Below are 21,325 nucleotides of genomic sequence, written 5' to 3'. Positions count from 1 at the left end.
AAATGCAATATCTTTTTAATAGCTGTAATATGTGAAAATGTAGATTAGCAAGAAATATTTGTTGCAAAATTCTAATACATTTATCGATATTATCAGAAATAAGATATTGATGAAACAGAGGCGGAAACATAAGAGAAAAAAAAAGATTACCCCACTCAGTATTTTCAATTAAAAACATGATCTCTCAAAAGATAAAAATACTTTGAAGTTCCATCATTAATTCCAATTTTGAAGGAGAGGGAATAAAGTTTAAGGGTAACCACTGTAGTCACATATATATAAATTCTGAGGAGTAAAATCCTGGCCCTGTAGAAGATAATAGGAGTTTTGACAGTGACTTTAACAGGACCAGGATTTCTTCCTTTGTGTCACATCTTTCTCATAGTTCATATCCAGTTATTCCAGTTCTCTCTCTGTAAATATCTCATTTTGTGCATCTCTGTCAGTGAAGCGATCTCTTCTGGTCTCCCCATAAATGGTGTTTTTCTCTTTCTTATGTTGAATGTCTAGTGTTGGTTGAAAGGTGCTGACAACTCGTTACCATCTGAACTCTAATCAAACATATTTGTTAATAGGTAACAATTTCTTCATGCAGAATTCCCCCATTTGTTGTACCACGACATTCTTATATTTCTGCACTGAATAGCTTAACTAAGTTTGAAGTCAATACTGCTGATTTACCTTTGGAATCTGATCAACAGAACTCTCTTATAACAAATTTTGGAGAAGCTTTTCTAAGAGATTCTCACTTTTCTAATATTGACTAATTCATTTAATTACAAGAGATAATTGGGTTATAATTGCATTATCAGGTATTTAATTGTTATTTTGCTTATACAGTAGTTGCCTGAATAATTAAAACAGCTTCCTAATTAAAATTTATGCAGGCAAGTAATAAACATGAAGTATGGGTGTTAATTATTCAGCTTGCTAGTATAACTCTTGTAATAATGGAGTATTTGAAAATGGAAATACAATCTGTTCACAACCTGTGTGATAATACATCAATTGGCACTGCTTAATAAGGACTTCTGAAACTCCACAGTCCCACCACAACCCAAAGTGCAGAAATTATTCCGAGGATGTGTAATGACAGATTATTTGAAATTATCGGTTCAGTCTAGTATTGAACTAATAATAACCATAGTTTCTATCATTAATTCATACTTTACATACTCTCAGAAGACAATTTCACAACTACCTATGTATTATTTTAATAATAATTATGTTGTAATGTGGTTGTATGTAATAAAATGAGTGGCAAATATTTAAGACTGAACTTTTGACTTCACTATGCAGATTGCAGGAGTGCTTATGAGGATGTGTTAAATAATTATTGTAAATGTACAGCTTCCATGCTGTTTGCTCAGCTTTTATGGGTAAACGTGTAAAAAAAAAATAATGAATGAATCCACTACATAAAATTTCCCACTTGCTGGCAAGCTGGCCATTATTGTCTCATGATTTCTTATCTTTTATTTAGGGCTTGCGTGCATTCACAGCGCTGCAGCTTCATGACTGTAGGGCTTAGTGAAGACGCTACCTATTCTGACAGGACAGTGTCTCCCTTTGGCATAGGTACTCCACCTCCCTGAGAGGTGGTAGCTATGTCGATGGGAGAAGCCCCCAACAAAGCACTGTCTACACAAGGAGTTAGGTTACCAGGGGGGGTGCAGGGATAGTTCAGTGGTTTGAGCATTGGCCTCCTAAGCCCAGCATTGTGAGTTCAATCCTTGAGGGGGCCACTTAAAAAGCTAGGGTAAAAATCTGGGGATTGGTCCTGCTTTGAGCAGGGGATTAGACTAGATGACCTCCTGAGGTCCCTTCCAACCCTGGTAGTCTAGAGTGACTGACTGTGTTGCTTGGGGTGTGGAAAACCCATATTTGTACCAACATAAGTTTCTAGTGTAGACCAGGCCTTAGATTATAAATTATTTGATGCAAGGGCCACGTTATGTGTTTGTACAGCACCTCACACAGATTAGAGAGGCTACAAAAACAGAAAACACAAATAATAATGGGAGAGTTCCACTATCTGCATAATGACCAGGAACAAGTCACCTCAGGAAGGGATGAAGAGAGAAACATTTCTAGATACTATTAATGACTGCTTCTTGGAGCAGCTAGTCCTGGAGCACACAAGAGGAGAGGCAATTCTTGATTTAGTCCTAAGTGGCACACAGGACCTTGTCCAAGGAGTGAATATTGGTGAAATGCTTGGTAACAGTTATCACAATGTAATTAAATTTAACATCCTTGTTGGGGGGTGGGGGGGGAATATCATAGAAACCTACCATAATAGCATTTAACTTCAAAAGGGGGAACTACACAAAAAATGAGGAGACTAGTTAAGCAGAAATTTAAAGGAACAGTCAAAAGAGTGACATGCCTGCAAGCTGCATGGAAACTTTTAAAAAACACCATAACAGAGGCTCAAATTAAATAGTAAGAGATCCAAAAAAACACAACCATGGCTAAACAGACTAAAAGAGGGAGTTAGAGACAAAAATATTTAAATATTGGAAGTCAAATAGAAAAGGGCGTAAACTCTGGCAAGTCAAGTATAATTAGGTAGGCCAAAAAATGTTTTGAACAGCAACTAGCAAAAGGCACACACAAAAATTATTAGATTTTTAAGTATATCAGAAGCAGGAAGCCTGCCAAACAATCAGTGGGGCCACTGGATCATCAGAATGCTAAAGAAGCACTCAAGGAAGATAAAGACATTCAGAAGAAACCAAATGAATTCTTTGCATTGGTCTTACTTGCAGAGGATGTGTGGGAGATTCCCACACTTAAGCCTTTCTATTTCTGTGACAAATCTGAGGAACTGGCCCACATTGAGGTGTCAGTAGAGATTTTGGAACAAACTGATAAATTAAACAGTAATAAGTTACCAGGATCAGTTGGTACTCACTCAAGAGTTCTGAAGGAACTCAAATAGGAAATTGTAGAACTACTTACTGTGATATGTATGACTGGCAGATAGCTAATACTATGCTGATTTTATTTTAATGCATCCATTGGTGATCCTGGATATTACAGGTCAGTAAGCCTAAATTCCATACCAAAATGGTTGAAAATATAGTATAGAACAGAATTATCAGACACATAGATGAACACAATATGTTGGGAAGAGTCAACATGGCTTTTGTAAAGGGAAATAATGCCTCACCAATCTATTAGAATTCTTTGAGGTTTTTGGCAAACATGTGGACAAGGATAATCCAGTGGATATAGTTTTCTTGGAGTTTCAGAAAACCTTTGACAAGGTCCCTCACCAAAGACTCTTAATCAAAGTAAGGCGCTATGGGATAACAGGGAAGGTCTTCTCATGGATCAGTAACTGGTTAAAAGATAGGACACAAAGGGCAGGAATAAACTATCAATTTTCACAGTAGAGAGACCTATGTAGTGGAGTCCCTCAAGGATCTGTACTGGGGACTAGTGCTGTTCAACATATTCATAAATAATCTGGTAAAAGGGGAAAAGAGTGAATTGGCAAAGTTTTCAGATGATACAAAATCACTCAAGATAGTTAAGTACAAAGCTGACTGTGAAGAGTTACAAAGGGGTCTCACAAAACTGGGTGACTGGACAGCTAAATGGCAGATGAAATTCAATGTTGATAAATGCAAGTAATGCACAGTGGAAAACATAATCCAAACTATCCATACAAAATGATTGGGTCTAAATTAGCAGTTACCACTCAAAAAGAAATCTTAAAGTCATTGTGGATAGTTCTCTGAAAACAACTACTAAATGTACACTGGTAGTCAAAAAATCTAACAAAATGCTAGGAACCATTAGGAAAGGGATAGATAATAAGACAGCAAATATCATAACGTCACTATAAATCCATGATATGCCCACACCTTGAATACTGCATGTAGTTCTGGTAACCCAATCTTAAAGAATATATATTAGAATTAGAAATGTTACAGAGAAGAACAAGGAAAAATATTAGGGGTATAGAACAGCTTCAATTTGAGGAGAGATTAAAAAGAATGAGACTGGTCATCTTAGAAAAGAGATGACTGAGGAGAGGATGGTGTGGAGAACATGAATAGGAAAGTGTTATTTACTCCTTCAGATAACACAAGAACCAGCGGTCACCTGAAGAAATTAATAGGCAACAGGATTAAGATACCCCATGCTCTGGGTGTCCTTAAATTTCTGACTGCTAGAAGCTGGGATTGGATAACAAGGCATGGAAAACTCAAAAAATTGCCCTCTTTTGTTCACCCCTCTGAAGCATCTGGTATTGGCCGCTGTTGGATGACAGGATACTGGGCTGATGGACCATTGGTCTAATCCAGTATGGACATTCTTGTTCTGGACTGACCCCTGTCAACCCCTACTGGACAAACTCTCCCATGTTGACAGCAAGCCGTTGATAGCTACTTTTTGAATATGATCTTTCAACCAGTTGTGCACTCCACTTTATAGTAATTTAATCTAGATCACGTTTCCCTACTTTGCTTAGGAAAATGTCACGAGGAACCATATCTAAAGCCTTATTCAAATCAAGGTATCTCATATTTACTGCTTCCTCCCACCATCCACTAGGATTGTAGGCCAATAGCTTTCTCTCTTTTCAGTCAGCTTTCATCCTATCTTGTCACATCTGCCTCTCCAATATATCCAGTATCTCCAAAATCCTCCCTCCATCTCCATAACCATTACTAAAAGTCTGGTCCATGTTCTCATTATCTCCTGCATTCACTAGTGCATCCTCCTCTACTTTGTCCTCCCCACCTCCAAACTCTCCAACCCATAAAACACATGGTAAGCTAAAATCATCTTCCTTTCATGCCGCTCTGATCATATCACTTTTCCTGCTTGAATACTTCCACTGATTTCCTGCCTATTTTTCCCGTGAATTCATGGCCTTCATCTTCAAGTTGACATTCTGCACCATTCTACATACCCCATTTTGTGGACCGCTCCATCCTCACCTTTACTCTGTGCTCTGTGGCTTCTCTTCTGTTTTACTGAATCCTTTGGGCTACATTTTCCTCTAAGTTTCACTGGTGTAACGATAAAGCGCCTAGTACACTTGGAATTTTATAAGACTTTGGTACAGCTTTCCCTTCAGATGTCAGTGAGGGTTTTTATAAACTAAAATAATTTATGAAAAATGCCAGGATCCTTACCAGTATGCGAGAGATTAATTTTACTTCTTGATCTAGTATACATCCCAGTGTTTTAGCTCTTATGTCCTTAATACAGCTTTCCCTTTAGCCACAATTAAAACCTCACCAGTACAAATTACTTTATATACATGCCTATTGCTGCTGTCAGCCTCGCATCACTGGGTGCTTATGGCTCCAGTTGAAATATTTCCCTTGAAGTTCAGACAAAACTTCTCCTCCGGGGGAGGAGGAGGGGTCAATAGCACTTTCCTTTCCCCCAATTCCAATGAGAAATTTTAACTGAAAATACAAAGGGCTTATAACTGACAGGAAGCAGATTGGGGAAATTCAGAAATGGAAAATATAAAACTGTTCTTTGCAGCAATGGAATTGGGATTTTCAACATATGTACAGTAAAGAGGCAACTTATCTTTATTGGCTACTGGATCATTAACAGTAAACAAGGTTCTGCTATACAATAACCAATAACTTTAGTTAGTACTGATTTACTCAATATTCAGGACACAATGCATGTGTACCATAAGTTGATTTACAATTATTTTGTTTAGGTACCATTAAATAATGGAATTACCGCTCTTTGAAATTTACACACAGATCTCATGTAACATTAACTATAATAGCTGATCTCTCCAAGTCAGGATTGAGACACATTGTCAGCTGATGTGGGGAAGTTTACAAGAGTGATACTTATTACTGAAAATCTTAACAAATGCAGGGTCTGATCTTGCAGTCTGTGCTTATGAGAGTAGTTTAATTCTTACAGGTTTAAAAAGTCTATTCCCATAAGCAAGCATTTCAGGATCAGGCCCATAGACTTACATTCCTCAGCCCAGGTAGAGTAGGACCAGATTTTTAAAGGCAGATAAGTGCTTATTCAAGTTTTCAAAGGTGCTTATGGCAGTTAGGCACCTAGGCACTTTTGAAAATCCAACTAGATACCTCTCTGCATCTTTAGGTACCTAAATACCTTTAAAAATCTGGCCCTTAGTCTCCCTGTGACTCAGGTTCCAATCTGTAAAATGGAGTGTACAATAAATCCCTACATCACCGTGTGAGGATAAAGTAAAGATTTTGAGGAGCTCATAAACCATGGTGAAGGGAACAATAGAAGAAGCTTAGATACACAGAAAGAAGTATCTGTACACTTCTGTACAGGTTGTGAGAGTCAATCACCCTGTTTTATAAGAACACTTCATGAAATTATATTCCTCTTCCACTATTAATAGCAGTTATATGATTGAGTCTGAATACAGATAGCTACACAGCTGTTCTGAGATTAGGTGAGTAAGGAGATGATAGTTTACATAAATTACAGGGGTTATTCTTTCCTTATATTGCAAGGATCAGTGCATTCTTGGGAAATTCTCATTACTTGACTTTTGCACTTTCACTGCAGATATGGCATTGACACTGATATATAGGGACTTTGGCTGGAGCTTATCTCCTTTAATATGATCACTCTGATACCTTCTATTTCATTTTGACAGCTATTATGCAGTACAAGGCTAGTGAACCTGATCTTCATTATTCCTTCTCACTCATCTTTTTGTGTCCTCCTCTTTAGACTCCAGGGGCTTGATTATCCCATTCATTTCAAGGCGCTGCATACAGAAAAAGAGCGTGTTACATCACATGGAAAGCACAGTAATGTAAAACACCTCAAATATGCAAAACTGTGTTCAAAGCAAATATGGAGACATGCATTCCCCAGGTGTTTCTGGGCTGCACAAGGCTGGTAAACTAATAGAAAGGTAGGTGCAGTCATGCAAAATGGAGGTGTGGTGAGGAAGAGGAGGTCATGCTCCTGATTTAAAATAAAACATTGCATAAGAAGAGTACTTTGAAAACCTACTGCTAACTCATGTTAAGTATGTTGCTAATAGCATGCACCTTTGAATATGAGCATTGCCAAAAAATATTGCTTTTATTTAGATCCTTGAATGGCAGGTGGGATGGAAATATAAAGCATTATAGTGAGTAACAGGGTCCAATACTAAAAACTCTCAATGCCAGTGAGTTCATTGGGATTTCTGCATACAGGGGGCTTGCAGAATGGGATGTGCCTCATTATATAAAGATACATTTCATCTTTGAGACATAAACATCTAGTCTAGTAGTCAGGAGCTATTTAGTAATCACATTTAATGATTAATGTACTTTGAGAATAAATAAGGAAGCAAGAACAGGTTTTCAATGAACTGCATAACTAAATGGTCCTAATTATTGTTCCCCTCCCAGCTTCTCTCAAAATGTCCCTTTTAATAAGGCTAATTATACAGAAGACTGTACTAAAATCAAATGATGTTCAAAAATCAATCTTACAAAGGTATGGCATTTGGTGTGTTAGACATGAGTCACATGATGACTAATAATTTTGAAATACATGAAGGGAAATAAGCATATCTTAGACAGACATCTGAAAAGTTCCAGTCAGCATTAATATACTGTATGTGAAACATCAGTCATACTGAATGCTAAATTAAAATGCATACTCCACAATATAAGATTAAAAATAAGGAAAGCTCAGGATTAAACAAAGACTGTGAATGGCTTGCCAACTACAGAACCAGTTTCTCCTCCCTTGGTTTTCACACCTCAACTGCTAGAACAGGGCCTCATCCTCCCTGACTGAACTAACCTCGTTATCTCTAGCTTGCTTCTTGCTTCCATATATATACCTGCCCCTGGAAATTTCCACTACTTGCATCCGACAAAGTGGGTATTCACCCACGAAAGCTCATGCTGCAAAACGTCTGTTAGTCTATAAGATGCCACAGGATTCTTTGCTGCTTTTAAAGAATTAGCTTTAGGCTTCTTTTCTCTTAGCACTGAATAAGAACATTGCATTCACTTTCTTAAGCCATCTCAATGCAATATACACCTATTGTGCAGACATCTTATGATCCTTAGGAGGTAATGGCTTGTGGTCCTACAAAGACACCAACATGTAATCCTCCCCTTTAAATATAGTCAAATAAGACTCGAAAAGCATGAGGCATGAGTAATATATGAGTCAGTTATAGGAGTGAGAATAAACATTCTAGGCAATCAATCATCATGGTTCAAGGAACAGCCTGAATGCTAGATGGAGTCAGGAAGGAATCCCCCTTCTTATATCATAGTATTTAACAACTTGGTGCATCAGTGGAGGCCGGTTGGAGTTACATTTTCCTCTAAGGAATAGAGGTTTGGCTGTTTGTCAAACACTAGGTGGGCAATTGATCTGTTCCATTATGATAAATGCTAATATGCACCTGTGGGGAAATCTTGATCCTACTGAGGTCAGTTGAAGTTTGGCCATTGATTTCAGTGGGGCCAGTATATGATTCCCAGAATGTATTTATCTGAAGAATCATCAGGTTTACTGAGTACCATGGTAAGGGAGCAGAAAAGAATGGGAATATTTGTAATTTGTACTGAACTAGCCATCTGAGTATGGACATCATCAGATTTTCATAGTACAGAAGCCTGTGCGTCCTTTTCTAATGAATAAAATACCTTATTTGCAATATTCTCATAATCCAACATAATACAAGTTTTTAATTTGCAATGACAAGTAAATGACAAGAATGTCAAAACATTCATTCATACATTTTTAAACGGTAATTAAGGATGACTTTATTCTAACTCTAGGAGAAAGTACACACACAAAAAATTAAAGCTGAGATACTCCATATATTAAAGGTGATTGCATTTTGCTGGGTGTGTGTTTGTGTGTGAGAGAGAGAATATGTTCTCTAGTAATGGTGTTTACTGTCTGAATATGTGTGAGCTTATTTTAATGGATCTAACTTAATTTTATATATTCAGGACACAATTTCTACAAAATAATGAAAAGTTATGAAAATGTCTATTAGATAAAAGGTCACTTCTATAAAATGCTATTTGATTGTACAGGGAATGTATTTTTCCTTCATAATTGATATAATAATTGTGACTTGTTTCTGCAAAATATTTCTACTTTCTTATAGCAGTGCTAAATTTACAGTTCCTTTTTACTATTAATCCAGTAAGGTATTATTATTGTTTAAGTTCAGCTTCTACCAAAATGACTGTCTGAAATCATTACAATAGTTAAATTAACTGGCACAATCCTGAGAGAAGAAAAAAAATCAAATTGCTAATTTTAGTAGGTCTTATTATGAATTCACAAGCTTTCCAGAGCATTTTAAAGTATTTCCAATTTGCAGGTTCATTGATGATATATTACTTTATTAATTGTATTTCATATTTTATTTTATTTTATTTTATTTTATTTTGCCAAAGTCTCTCTTGTGAATAGTACTGAGGAAGAAAAGTGATATATCTTGATTACTGGAATTTGAGAAGATTATCACTATTCAGAAAAGATAAAATCAATAATTTTGTAATCAGCTTACATTTGCAATGGCAGTCTGTATATGTTTTCAAGTGCTGAGAAGCAGAGCATCAAGCTAAGAGAACAACTACTCTAATAGTAAGAGTGTATTTTTTGGACATGTTATACCTCTGTGAAATATCTAAACTGCTAATATAGTACAGCTTCCCCTTCATATTACAAAAATACTGAGACCCAAATGTTCAGTGTATGCAGGATCAGGCCCTATAAGAACTGACAAGAAGTGCTTAAGCCTCACCTTTTGGAAAGGAGCATCATGTGATGCATTTCTGTCATGGAATCAAAGGATAGTGTTTAAAAAAAATCTGAATCCTATGAAGAAAACATATATAATGTTTTTCTCAATGCCTCTGATGCCACAGTTATACTGAGGTAGTAAAAGCAAGCATACTTACTGTAGGATATTAAGACCAACATTTTTTAAAGTGGCCATGACCTTTCTTGAGGCAAGTAGGAGGGTACTCTAAACTAGAGGCGGCTTTTGAAAATGTGGGCCTAAATGTATGAGAAAGCATGTTTTCCCACATAAGTGACATTACCAAGGGATTACTTGGTACTACCATAATAGAGATGAGTAGCTATATCTGCAGGAACAGTATCAACATTGTAGTGGTATGAAAGGGAAAGGGAAGACAGGGAAGGGAACTTAATCTGGATGGGTAAGGGAGAGTGGGGGAGGCAGATCCAGAGAAACGTGCACACCATGGAGGGAGGAAAGAGTGGATAGTGAAACGCTACACTCTGAAAGCAAAGGTGATTTAATATCTGATCCAAGGCCTACTGAAGTCAGTGGGAGTCTTTCCTAAGACCTGAGGGATAAGGTGAGTAGAAGAGTGAGAAATAAGCTTAAAAGATATTGCTAAAAGATCCCTCTCATTAAGAACAAGCTTGAACCTAAGATAATTTCTATTTCATTTTTTTCAGGACATAAATAACCATACCACTTCATATTTTATAGAAATGCTTCTTTCTCTCTCTCTCTTTCTCTTTCTCTCATTCTGCGTAGTTTGTTTTCCACATCAGAACATTTTAATTTCATGAAACTCTAATATATATATATATATATTAGTTCTATGCTATATTTAAAACTTTGGAACCTTCTAAAGTCCTCCTCCCTTTTGAAGAAATACTGTAAATATCCCTGACAACTGTAATAACTGGACATTGTTAGAGCAATACTAACAGAGAGGGTTAACAGCTTGTGCTTGTACAAAATACTTGAAGTCAGTCAGAAAGCCATTATTATGACCTTGTGCTGACCACATTCTATGAAGTGTTACATGATCAGGGACAGGGAAGTTGCTTAATGGAAGTTATATAGTAGCTAGATGTATCCTTGTCACACTTCATCTAAACTGATACATTGCAATGGTCCACACTGCTCAGACCTGGCAATTACTGTCCAATTCCAATCTATTTTACACTGCCACTATAATGAAAAATAATTAGGAGCCTGAAAATGAGTTTTCACATGAAATGGTTTCAGTGCTTGGACACAATCGCCTTTGGCAGATGGCTTTGGGTTTTCTTTAATATAATAAAGACAGTTAATCATCTCTAAAGAGTGCACTGAATGAATAAACTTTTAACACTACTTTCTCCATTGAAATTCACATTGTGATTAAATGTTTAATGCTCAGGAGTTCATGGCTTTGTTTTGTTTTGTTTTGTTTTTTATGGTTAACTGTTCTGAAATAGAGGACACCCATGAAATCTCTGTACTCTGTAATATATACTGGTGAAGAACAAAAATTAATTCAGAAGTCAATTATCTGACATCAGTGTTGAGAAACTCATATAAAATCTGAACTAAATAATAATAATAATACTAAACATTTGCTCTCCTAAATATAGTAAAGGCAACAAATGTTCAGGACTTTAGAATGCCTTCATGAAGTCTGTCTAGGAAATTATGGGTCAATTAAATCTTATGAAATAATATAAGGGTTTTAACAACAAGTTAATGCTGTTGGTAAATGAAACTTTCAGTGATAAGCTGGGACTACTGAAGATAACCTGTACAATAGACATCAATATGTCTGGTTAAATAATGGTAATAGATTAAAGAGTTATATAGATAGATAATGAGTTTCAAATCATGAGATAGATAGACAGATAGATAGATCTGTGTATAGCTACTTATCTCTGTTATGCTCCCTTGGTAATGTCACTTATGTGGAAAAACATAGATATAGATATAGATAATGAGTTTCAAATTATGGTGTGTGTGTTAAACAATGTCACTAAATCATTGATTTATAGAAGACAAATATGAGCAAAACTTATAATGAAAAACTAGATACTAGTTTGACTGTAGTTTATTCTTTCCAGTACAGTACTGAATAGCAGTAGAAGAATAAAAAATAAATATATTGGATAACACTATTTGTATACTGACACAAACACGTGTGTGAATATAATATAATATAATATAATATAATATAATATAATATAATATAATCATTTCAGAGTAGGTCTATAATTTGTGAATATAGTCATTATTATTTTTTATAAAACATTATTTATTGTTTTTATTATTTAGGAAAGTATTCAACCAGTTGTTGTAATCAGAATTTCTGTGTGTGTGTGTGTGTGTGTGTACAGAGAGCTAATTTAATACTGAAAATGAACAAAAAACAAATATATATTTTAGATATAAATATTTGATATATTTTAGAGTGGAAAGTATTTGGAAAGGAGATATTTCTTTCAAACCGGATAATAAATTAACGTGTACACTAAATTACATCTTACAGAATCATAGAATCATCAATCATATGTGCTTTAGTGGTGGTGGTGGTGGTGTATTTTTTCTTCAGAAAGCACTTTTTTTAGCAACATTTGGCTAAACACTTTTCTCTTAAAATCCCTTTTCAGCTGCTTTGCCTGTATTTGTTGAGATCTTCTGCTGTCCTCAATAATTATGCTAGTAGCATTGCTCTAAGAAACAATGTTTCAATGTTGGGGTTGTCTCATTTCAACTGCTTTTTACCTAACTCCATTTAATAGTTGGCATGACACACTTACTCTAAACTGAGCCTGCAAACAAAATAATTAACTCCATCCCCTCTTGATATTAATGCTTAAAAACAAACACCTCCCCCGTTTTTTACATAAAGGAATATTGAAGGAATATTAGTATAACTTGCTGTCCCCTATATCTTGACTTGCTATTACTGATTGGAGAGCTGCCATGTATAGCACCAAAGTTATGATTGAAGTTCTGTCTTTTCAGCCTTGAAAATCTTTTAGTGTATTTAAAACTCATGTAAAATATCTATTCAATTTAGCTTTTCAAAGATTTATTGATTGTGCCTTCATGTTCTTTGATCTACTTTTATGGCAAAGAACTTTGAAATGCTTTCACTAGAAAACTTTATTTAAAATACATTAATATAACATGCTACTATATGGATAGCAATGCATTTACCTACCAAAAACCATCACACTCTGGCATTTCAGGTTATTCAACAATACTATTCTTGACAAATGTGGTGAATCTGTTGTAACTCCATTGACATCAGTGGAGATACTGTGAATTTACTGGTGTGAATGAGAGGAAAAATTGTCTCATTTCCATTTGGTACAGAAACTATGGTAGGAAAAGGTGATTAAAGCCTCCTTCATGCTTCTTGGATTTTTGAGCCAAATGGAGCCCAGTTTGGCCCTGGATTAATCTAGAGCAGTCTCAGGGCCCAATTTAGAACAATACTCAGCAAGAATGGCTTCTCAAGAGGGCCATTCCACAGCCAAGAATATCCAGAGCATTGTGGTACTCCACCCTGTAGTATGGGATGAAAAGGTGAGAGCTTTATTCTATTTGAACTCTCTTGAGCTAGGTGTATTCCTCTGGGGCCTTTATCCAGACAATCAGGCTCATTAGCACTGCTGGTGTGGCTCAAAGATGACATAATGGACATGTGAGTTGGTCCCTAAAAAAGTTTTTTTTATTTATTTACCCAAATGAATGAGGAATCATCTCCCTGTAATAGTAGAAATGGAAAATGCAAGACTGAGACAAGTGACCCATGACTGTGCAACCCACTCCTAGCACACATTAGAATGACCAAAAGTCTCTCTGGCTTCAGAACAAAATGCAGAACACATTGATTTGACTTACATTTCTTCAAATAAAAAATCTCTCTGTGCAGAGGGAATGAAATCACTTAAATATATATAAGTTAGTTTTTTAAAAAGTATGAAGTGCTTGGATATCCTGGTAATGAGCATGGCATAAGGACAAAGATTCATATCGCTTCATTTCCAGCCTTTTTCTCTAACCTCAAGAATACATTGTCTCTTCTTTAACCTGAACCAGTGCACCTAAGTGTTCCAATGGCTGAGCCTTTTGTTTTGTTTCCCATTATTTCTGGCTTTTTACTATGTGTAAACTGTTCCCATGTTCACGTGCAAAATAGATGGTGAAAAAAGGCACTGGGAGACACTTCCTCTTCCTGAGAGGCAAAGAATATACCCTTCTCATGTGAAGAGAGAACTAGGAAGTTCACCAACTAGTAGGCCAAAAGATACATCACATCCTTTAGGGGATGGAGAAGGAGTTTGTCATTTGGGAGGCATGTTCAGGATCCCAGCTGGCTAATACACAAGCTTCAGGCACTAGCAGCATTAACCGGGTATACTTCACTGTACTTCTTCTTAGAGGAAGCATAACTAATACACAGCAGTGTGTTGTGTTATCCTGCCCTCAGATATCCTGCCATGCAAATGTGAGATAGCTCTTAAGCCAGACAGATGGCTGGAACCACTCCATTCCCACCTTGAGTGGATTTCTTAGATTAAGTCAAGATTTTGCCCTATATTTAGGAGACAGAGACAAATAGATACAGTTATCATAAACGAACACAGATGTCGTCAATATAAAGGTGCCTTGATCTGGTTCCCCCTGAAGTCAAGGAGAGTTTTACCAGTGCACGATGGGCCAGGTGCTTAAACTTGCTCTCCTAGCACTGTGATCATGTTTCCTATGAACTCTTTGAAAAGGATGCAATGGAATAGGTTATGGTTATAGTATATTATAAATGCTGGTTCAATATTATATGTCTTTCATTACATATCTAATATTAACACTTTTACATCCATTGCTCTGTAAACTGCTGCAAATATGATAAATGGACATTAGTGTTGACTGTGTCTGGGATACCAAAGTGTCCTAGAAAGATATTCTAATATCTTATGTGCAAGGAAATGTGAGAAATTTTAAGGTACAGAAGTAGCCGATTCCTGCAGGCTAAGGAATAGATATAGCAATTTAAGGATATTCTTAAACAGAAAAGGACCAAATTCTTCGCTCACACTAACCTTATTGGGTGTCACTGAGAGGATAATTTAGCCTATTATATTTTTGGAGCTCTTCACATATGTGACCTTTTTGTGAGATATCCGTGTCAACTATTAAGATCCTTCAACCAGTGCAAATATGGCTACTTGAGTTTTAAATGTAAGGAGAAGCATTGTGTACCAAGAGGCAGGGGGTTATATCAAGCTGACACAACAATATATCAACTTCTCCATTGCATAATTTAGACAAACATAACAAAACACTAAATGCTCTATTTTCCATGTTAAACTTTAACATGTTCACAGAAGGCATGTCCCTAGTGGGTTTAAAGCTCCAGTACTTCTTTCAAATCACTAGTGCAGCTGCCAAGTGCTATACACATTTCTTCTTTTTGTTAATGAGTTTTCTCTTTATACAAAATGAGACAGAGAGAGAAAGAAGTTCTTAAACTTCCAGAGGCCAGAATGCGTCTCAGTCCAAATCCTCTGAACTGCTATTTATAAATTCAATGCATGTGTACAGTAAAACCTACTGTACTGGTAAATAATTGTCAAAGGTATTTAGTGACAAAGCCAAATACATGTTTTCATGGGCTATTTATATTAAAACAAAAAAAATCCTTTATTTCTGGCACCACGCATAGAATTATCAGTTATAATTATGTCTGATGGTGTCCTGTTACAGTATCCCTATGTCACACCACATGGCAAGAACTCTTGTGACTGTACACTCTCTGTAATGTGATATAATTGCTAAAATGTCCAATTCTGTACTTGCAATCAATTTTAATAGCTACAAATCATTTTTGTACCCTGGTTAATTGTGTCTAATGTCTAATTTCAGATTGTAGAAGAGGCTATTGGACATTTGTAGTATTCGGATGAGGAATAAAATGCATTGGTCTGTCTAGATAGATACTTTCTTGGAACTATATAGTATCTACAAGTGTTACTTTTCATCTGACTTAGTAACTTAAAGCTGTTTATTGTAAAGGTTTGCTTAATTTTTTCATTGCTTTTTTCTCTCATTATTAAGTAAACTATGGCATACATGTCAAAAGATAACAATTACATTTTAATTCTATTTACTTAGCTCAGAAGGGTTTTACAGTGAAGAGGCAATATTTTAGATACGTAGCAAAGACACTTTACTTAACTGCACTTTTCTGAATACAATGTTAACAATAATCAATTTTACAGTGTAATTAGCATGCTTTTTTCTTGATGAGAAGTTGTTGTATGAGACCAAAAACACAGGATTAGTCTTGAACTAACTTTATTAACAATAACAGCACAAGATGCATGCATTACATATTTATGCCTTATGATAAAATATTTAATTACATGATCTCATACTATTTTTTCCTTTGGGCCCTCACCTAATTCAGTGCACAGAAGAGACTGTGCTCACTGAATGAGCAGCTATTCAATATTTTGTTTACTCATCATTGTTCAATGGCCCGATTTAATGCACACTATTCAAAACTTGTTCTGAAGACAGAACCATTAATTTCCTAATTGGCCTTTCTATAGTGCTCCTCACGATAGTATCTGAGTGCTTCACAGATATTAATGCATTTATTTTCACAAGAACTTTGAGGTGAGGTTTTATTATTCCCATTTTGCTTATTGGGAACCGAGGCACAGAAAGATTAAGGTCAGAAATATCCATTAAATTGCCCATTTTGAAACATCAAGAACTAGATTCTTCAGAGTACTGTTTATTATGTAGCATTTTGTATATTCAAAACACAGCTCCAACTGATTTAACTTTCAGCAGAGGATGCTCAGCATTACTGCAAACCAGACCCCAGGGCATCAAGTCAGGCACTCAGAAAATGAAAGACACACAATTGGTGACCATCTTGAGATTTAAGAGACTTGCCTAGCATCACCTCAGAACTGTACGGCAGAGGCAGAGATACAATCTAGTCCTCTGGGGTAGCATTCAACTGCATTAAGCACAAGACCATTTTTATTTCTTCAGCAGTCCATCTCATCCACTACACAACTTACAACTTCTGCAACAAATAAGGCAGGGGTCTTATAAGCAACAGTTTTCCTTCACTACGCAACCTTGATTAATTTCCAAGCAGATCTGTCTTGTGCAGTGACTGTGGTAAGAGTCCTGTGGAAAATATAGTACATGATCATATAATTAAAGATTGTATCTATTAAAATACATAATAAAGGGTTAACTGAGGTTTCCAGAAACCTTAATTTTGGCATTTCCTAACTTCTGAGTGCTTGACTTTCAACATTATTTTTGCCATAAATTTTTGTATGTAATTTCTAAAGTTTATAAAAAACTGGAAAAAAAAAGAAAAAGAAAAGAAAAATAAATTCCATCATATAGAATCATATTGACACCCACATGCGTCATCACCTTTAAATCCACAGATCTCTTCCAGTTAAGCTAATGGAGTAACTGAAAGCAGTAGTAGGTTGTCATTGTTTATGTAGACCAGCACTAGAGGGGGCTATGACACTTTAACAGTAGATTTTACAGATGTTTGCTGACAGCATAAAAATGGTGATACTCGGGAATCTTGGGTTCTATTCTAGGCTCTGGAGGGGAGCAGGTAGCAGTGGGTGTGATCTGGCAGGCCAGGTGCCAGCTCATGACAAGGCCCCTAGGCCTCAACTGAACACTGACCAATACATAGATGAAAACCAGTCTGGCTCACCTGTGTGTTAGTATTGGTAAAATAGATAGTAAGTTTATAGGAATGTGTTTCGTGTTTAGACTTTATGAAATGCTTGTAGGATGCTGCACGTATTAATCTCACTGCTAACATCTGTACCCTAGGGTTATAGGGTTATATTAAGTGTTTGCATTGTAATCCTCTGTAATTGTGTCATCAGACAGGAAAGGAGCATTAATTAATGTAAAATACTGGCTTCCTAGAGTTTCTGCCCATCAAAAGGTCCACTGAAATGAAATGAGCCACTGTGAAACATCAAAGTGCATAGACTTTATTGATTGCTCCTCCCCACCCCGATGAAGAGGAGACATGCAGGTGGACTCATCCCGTAAGTTTGAACTCTGAGAGAAGACAATAAAAATTTCTGACAGGAAGAAACCAGATCTCTATGCTGCTTGGACTTTGAGAGGGCAAGATTTCTAAGCATAAGCAAGAAATCCCCAGTGTTTGGCCTGGGTTAACCCTAGAGACTTACAGAGTTTGCAAATTACAGTAGCTTCTATTATCTTTTGGAATCTAAGAGTGTAACTCATTTATTTGTGTGTTTTCTTTCTTTAATGGTGTAAATAATTCATTTTTTCTCAGTTAATACATTTTTAGTTAATTGATTATAGGATTGACTACAAGCATTGTCTTTGGTGTAGGATCTAAAGTGCAGTTGACCTGAGGTAAGTAACTGGTCCTTTGGGACTGGAAGTAACTGGAATACTGTTGTGATTTTTGGTGTAAGGGATTATCACAGAGGCAGGCTTACCTGGGTGGCAAGATAGACTGGAGTACCCAAGGGGACTGTCTGTGACTCCATATTAAGACTGTTATGGTGCCTGAGGAGTGCACACCTGATATTTGGTTGGTGAAATCTAAGTATAGAACTCACAACCAATTTAGGGTGTATGTGCTAGTTCTTAATGGTCTGCCCTATTCCCACGCACCGGAGCCACTCCAGACAGCTTTGCAGTGGGCACATACTTTTCTGCCATTCTTCCCATGCTCCATCCCAGTTCCAATTTCTTGATCTAGCCTGTACATGTTTCTACTCCTCAGGATTCTCATCCCAATCCCAGTCTTCTTGCTCAGCAAGACCTATGTCTCATCCCTCCAGGCCCTACCTCAGTCTCAGACACACACTCTCTCTCCCAGTTCGACCATTCTTTCCCAGGCATTTCCAGTTCTTTCCTCCAGTCCCAAGTCGTTGTCTTCCTGCCCATCAAATCCCTGTTCCCTCTCCTACTGGCTCCTCATCCAGTATTTCTCTCTCCCCTCCCTTAGCCTTCAGTTACTTCCTCTCGACATCCTGCCTCCCCACGGGCTCCCAGTTCCACTCTCCTTCCTTCGTCTTTTTATTCAATCTCAGCATACCTCAGCCCAGCTCTTTGCTCGGGCTTTCATAGCATCCTGTCACCTCCATCAAATCTGTCTCCCCTGCCCACCTTTCCTCCCCTCTTGCCCCACTAATTCTTAGTATAAGTCTTGCCCAGCCAGTGGCAGTCTCTCCATGATTCCTTATCTGATCTCAGTCTCTTCCAACCTACTGGTTCACAGTTTTCCTTTTGTTTTTTCTCTTTGGGTCCCAGTCCCAGTCTCCTTGCCCAGTCAGTCCCTACCCCAAAGCTCATTCCCAGTGCCTGTCTCAGGCGGAGACAGACACTCACCAGGGAAAATTTCATCACAAATACCTAAAGGCTGGCAAAGTTATAAGCAGTAGAAAACAGAACTTTATAATGGGAAGTGTCAGGCTATCTTACTAAGCAGTGCTCTCAGCCTTGAGGGTGGGGAGTATATTGTTGCCCCCTTTGGTATGAGTGGTTAGCCATTATTCTGGGCTTTGGTTGTTTCCACTGGGAAGATAAATTGCTGATAAAATTAAGGTATTTCTTTGGTGTAGTCCTACATGTTTGCAATAATGTACACGAAGTCTTGCTCCCCAGAACACAGTAGGAACAAACAACAGTAGGCAGTTTCCTAGTCTGCCCCTCCAGCCTATCCTGCTTCCCAAGGAGATCTTGTTCCTCTTCTCCCTCTCAGGGCCACTGCTGCTTCTCTCAATGTCTGCTGCCTCTGAATTTGCTGGCCTCTGCCTTTCTCTCACATACAGATTGCCAAACAATCCTCTAGCCACTGTATATGCAGTCCATTCCACGGATACCCCTCTGACCACAGGATTGAACCTTGCTCAGATTTCAGGATGCTGCCAATTGCATTGGGAGTTAACTTTGATTATCTCCACCTATGTTATTCCATAAAGGGGCTTAATTGCTCCTTCTATTTAGCTGAAAGAACAGTGGTTGTCACACCCCCATCATCTTTAACCAGGTCTGGGATTGTCTATAGATTAAGAGCAGCTTGATAGCATCCATTAACTCCTTCTAGCACAACAGTGTGCTGCAAGACAAAAATAAAGAAATAACAAAAACCTCCCCACTACATAGAGGCTTTGATTCATGAAAGTATCCCTTTTCAGGAACCATTTGAACACAAGCTTAATTCCTCTGCCTTTCTGAGTAGAGATGTATTTGAACACACATTTAAGTGCTTTTTTGAATTAAGGACTACAGTAGAGTTAAGGTTAAATTAAGGTAGGTGGGCTCAATCTTGCAAAATGCTGAACAGTCTGGCCAATCCAGCAAAGTATTTATGCATTTTAGTAGTCCCATTTAAGTCAGTGAGACTTGTCATATGTTTAAAGGGCTCCTCATATGCTTCAGGGCCAATTTGATGAATTTGGCAAGAATTTTCAGTGCTTCACAGGCTCAAACTATGTACCTTTAAAATCCTACTTTCATTATCTTCAAAAATAAATTTCATTTAATCTGGGACCATAAACACTGTCTTTTACTTTTACACTGTACAAGATCAGACTTAACTGGGACTGAATGGTTCTCGGTCCCACTTTTAATCTCCATGAATTCCTCTTACCCAAGCTCTTATGGCCCATGTACAATTGACATCATGTGACATATACTGTCTACTGACAAATTCTTTTTTTCTTGCTTCTTATAAATGGATACCTGAGGGTCTGGTTTTAGTAGATCAAGTCAAGAATAGAGGCTTCATCCACACTATATAAGAGATGGTGGCTGGCCAGGGCTGATGTGTGACATTTCTGCCTATAAATAAGAAGTTGGCTGGTTTCTTCTTCTGAGTATTCCTTTTTGCCTGCATAGTCTATAATCCACTTTTCAACTTTTTAATACACCATTCAGCCAAGCCACTAGAAGATGAATGCTTGGAGCTTGTGATTAGATGTTTCATTCTATTTTACATCATGAATTCCTGAAATTCTTTTGTAGTAAAATTATAGGCTGTTATCACTGACAATCTGTTCTGGGATACCAGTTCTTGCTAATAAAGTGTATAGTGCATCAGAGGTATGCGATGCTTTTGTGGATGACTTATGAAATACCTCTGGTCATTCAAATAGTTATCAATCATAATAAGGTACATTTGGTTTTGGAAAGTTCCATGAAATCCATACCTATGCATTAACAAGTGTTGACTGATGCCTTTTCTGGTGTATATCTATAGATATACTGAACATTCTTTATCATTTCAAAGGGGAGTTGTGGTAGAAGTGCCAATCATATGGTTTATTGTCTATTCTGCCACATTTCAAGCATTTAAAATTAGGTTACTCAGTCCAACACTGACATTACTTTGGTGTACAACACTTTTACACTAGGTCACTTCATTTGTCTCTTATTATAATTAAAGTTAATTGAAAAAAGTAGAATGAAACTTTTTTTTCTGTTGCAGAATGCTGAAACTGAAATATTTTGCAGAAAAGCATC

At 37.0% G+C, this 21,325-nt stretch overlaps 1 long non-coding RNA gene across 1 annotated transcript in view; it reads right to left on the bottom strand.

Moving 5' to 3' along the window:
* Positions 1–6,695: 6,695 nt before the first annotated feature.
* LOC123367220 overlaps positions 6,696–21,325 on the bottom strand; it is a 79,227-nt gene continuing 64,597 nt past the window's right edge. The window contains exon 5 of the long non-coding RNA XR_006578362.1: positions 6,696–6,757. This is a non-coding gene — a long non-coding RNA (uncharacterized LOC123367220). The remainder of the gene's footprint in view (positions 6,758–21,325) is intronic.

This window comes from Mauremys mutica, chromosome 3 (assembly GCF_020497125.1).
Source record: "Mauremys mutica isolate MM-2020 ecotype Southern chromosome 3, ASM2049712v1, whole genome shotgun sequence".
Taxonomy (NCBI): domain Eukaryota; kingdom Metazoa; phylum Chordata; order Testudines; family Geoemydidae; genus Mauremys; species Mauremys mutica.
This window is presented reverse-complemented; position numbering and strand designations above follow the sequence as displayed.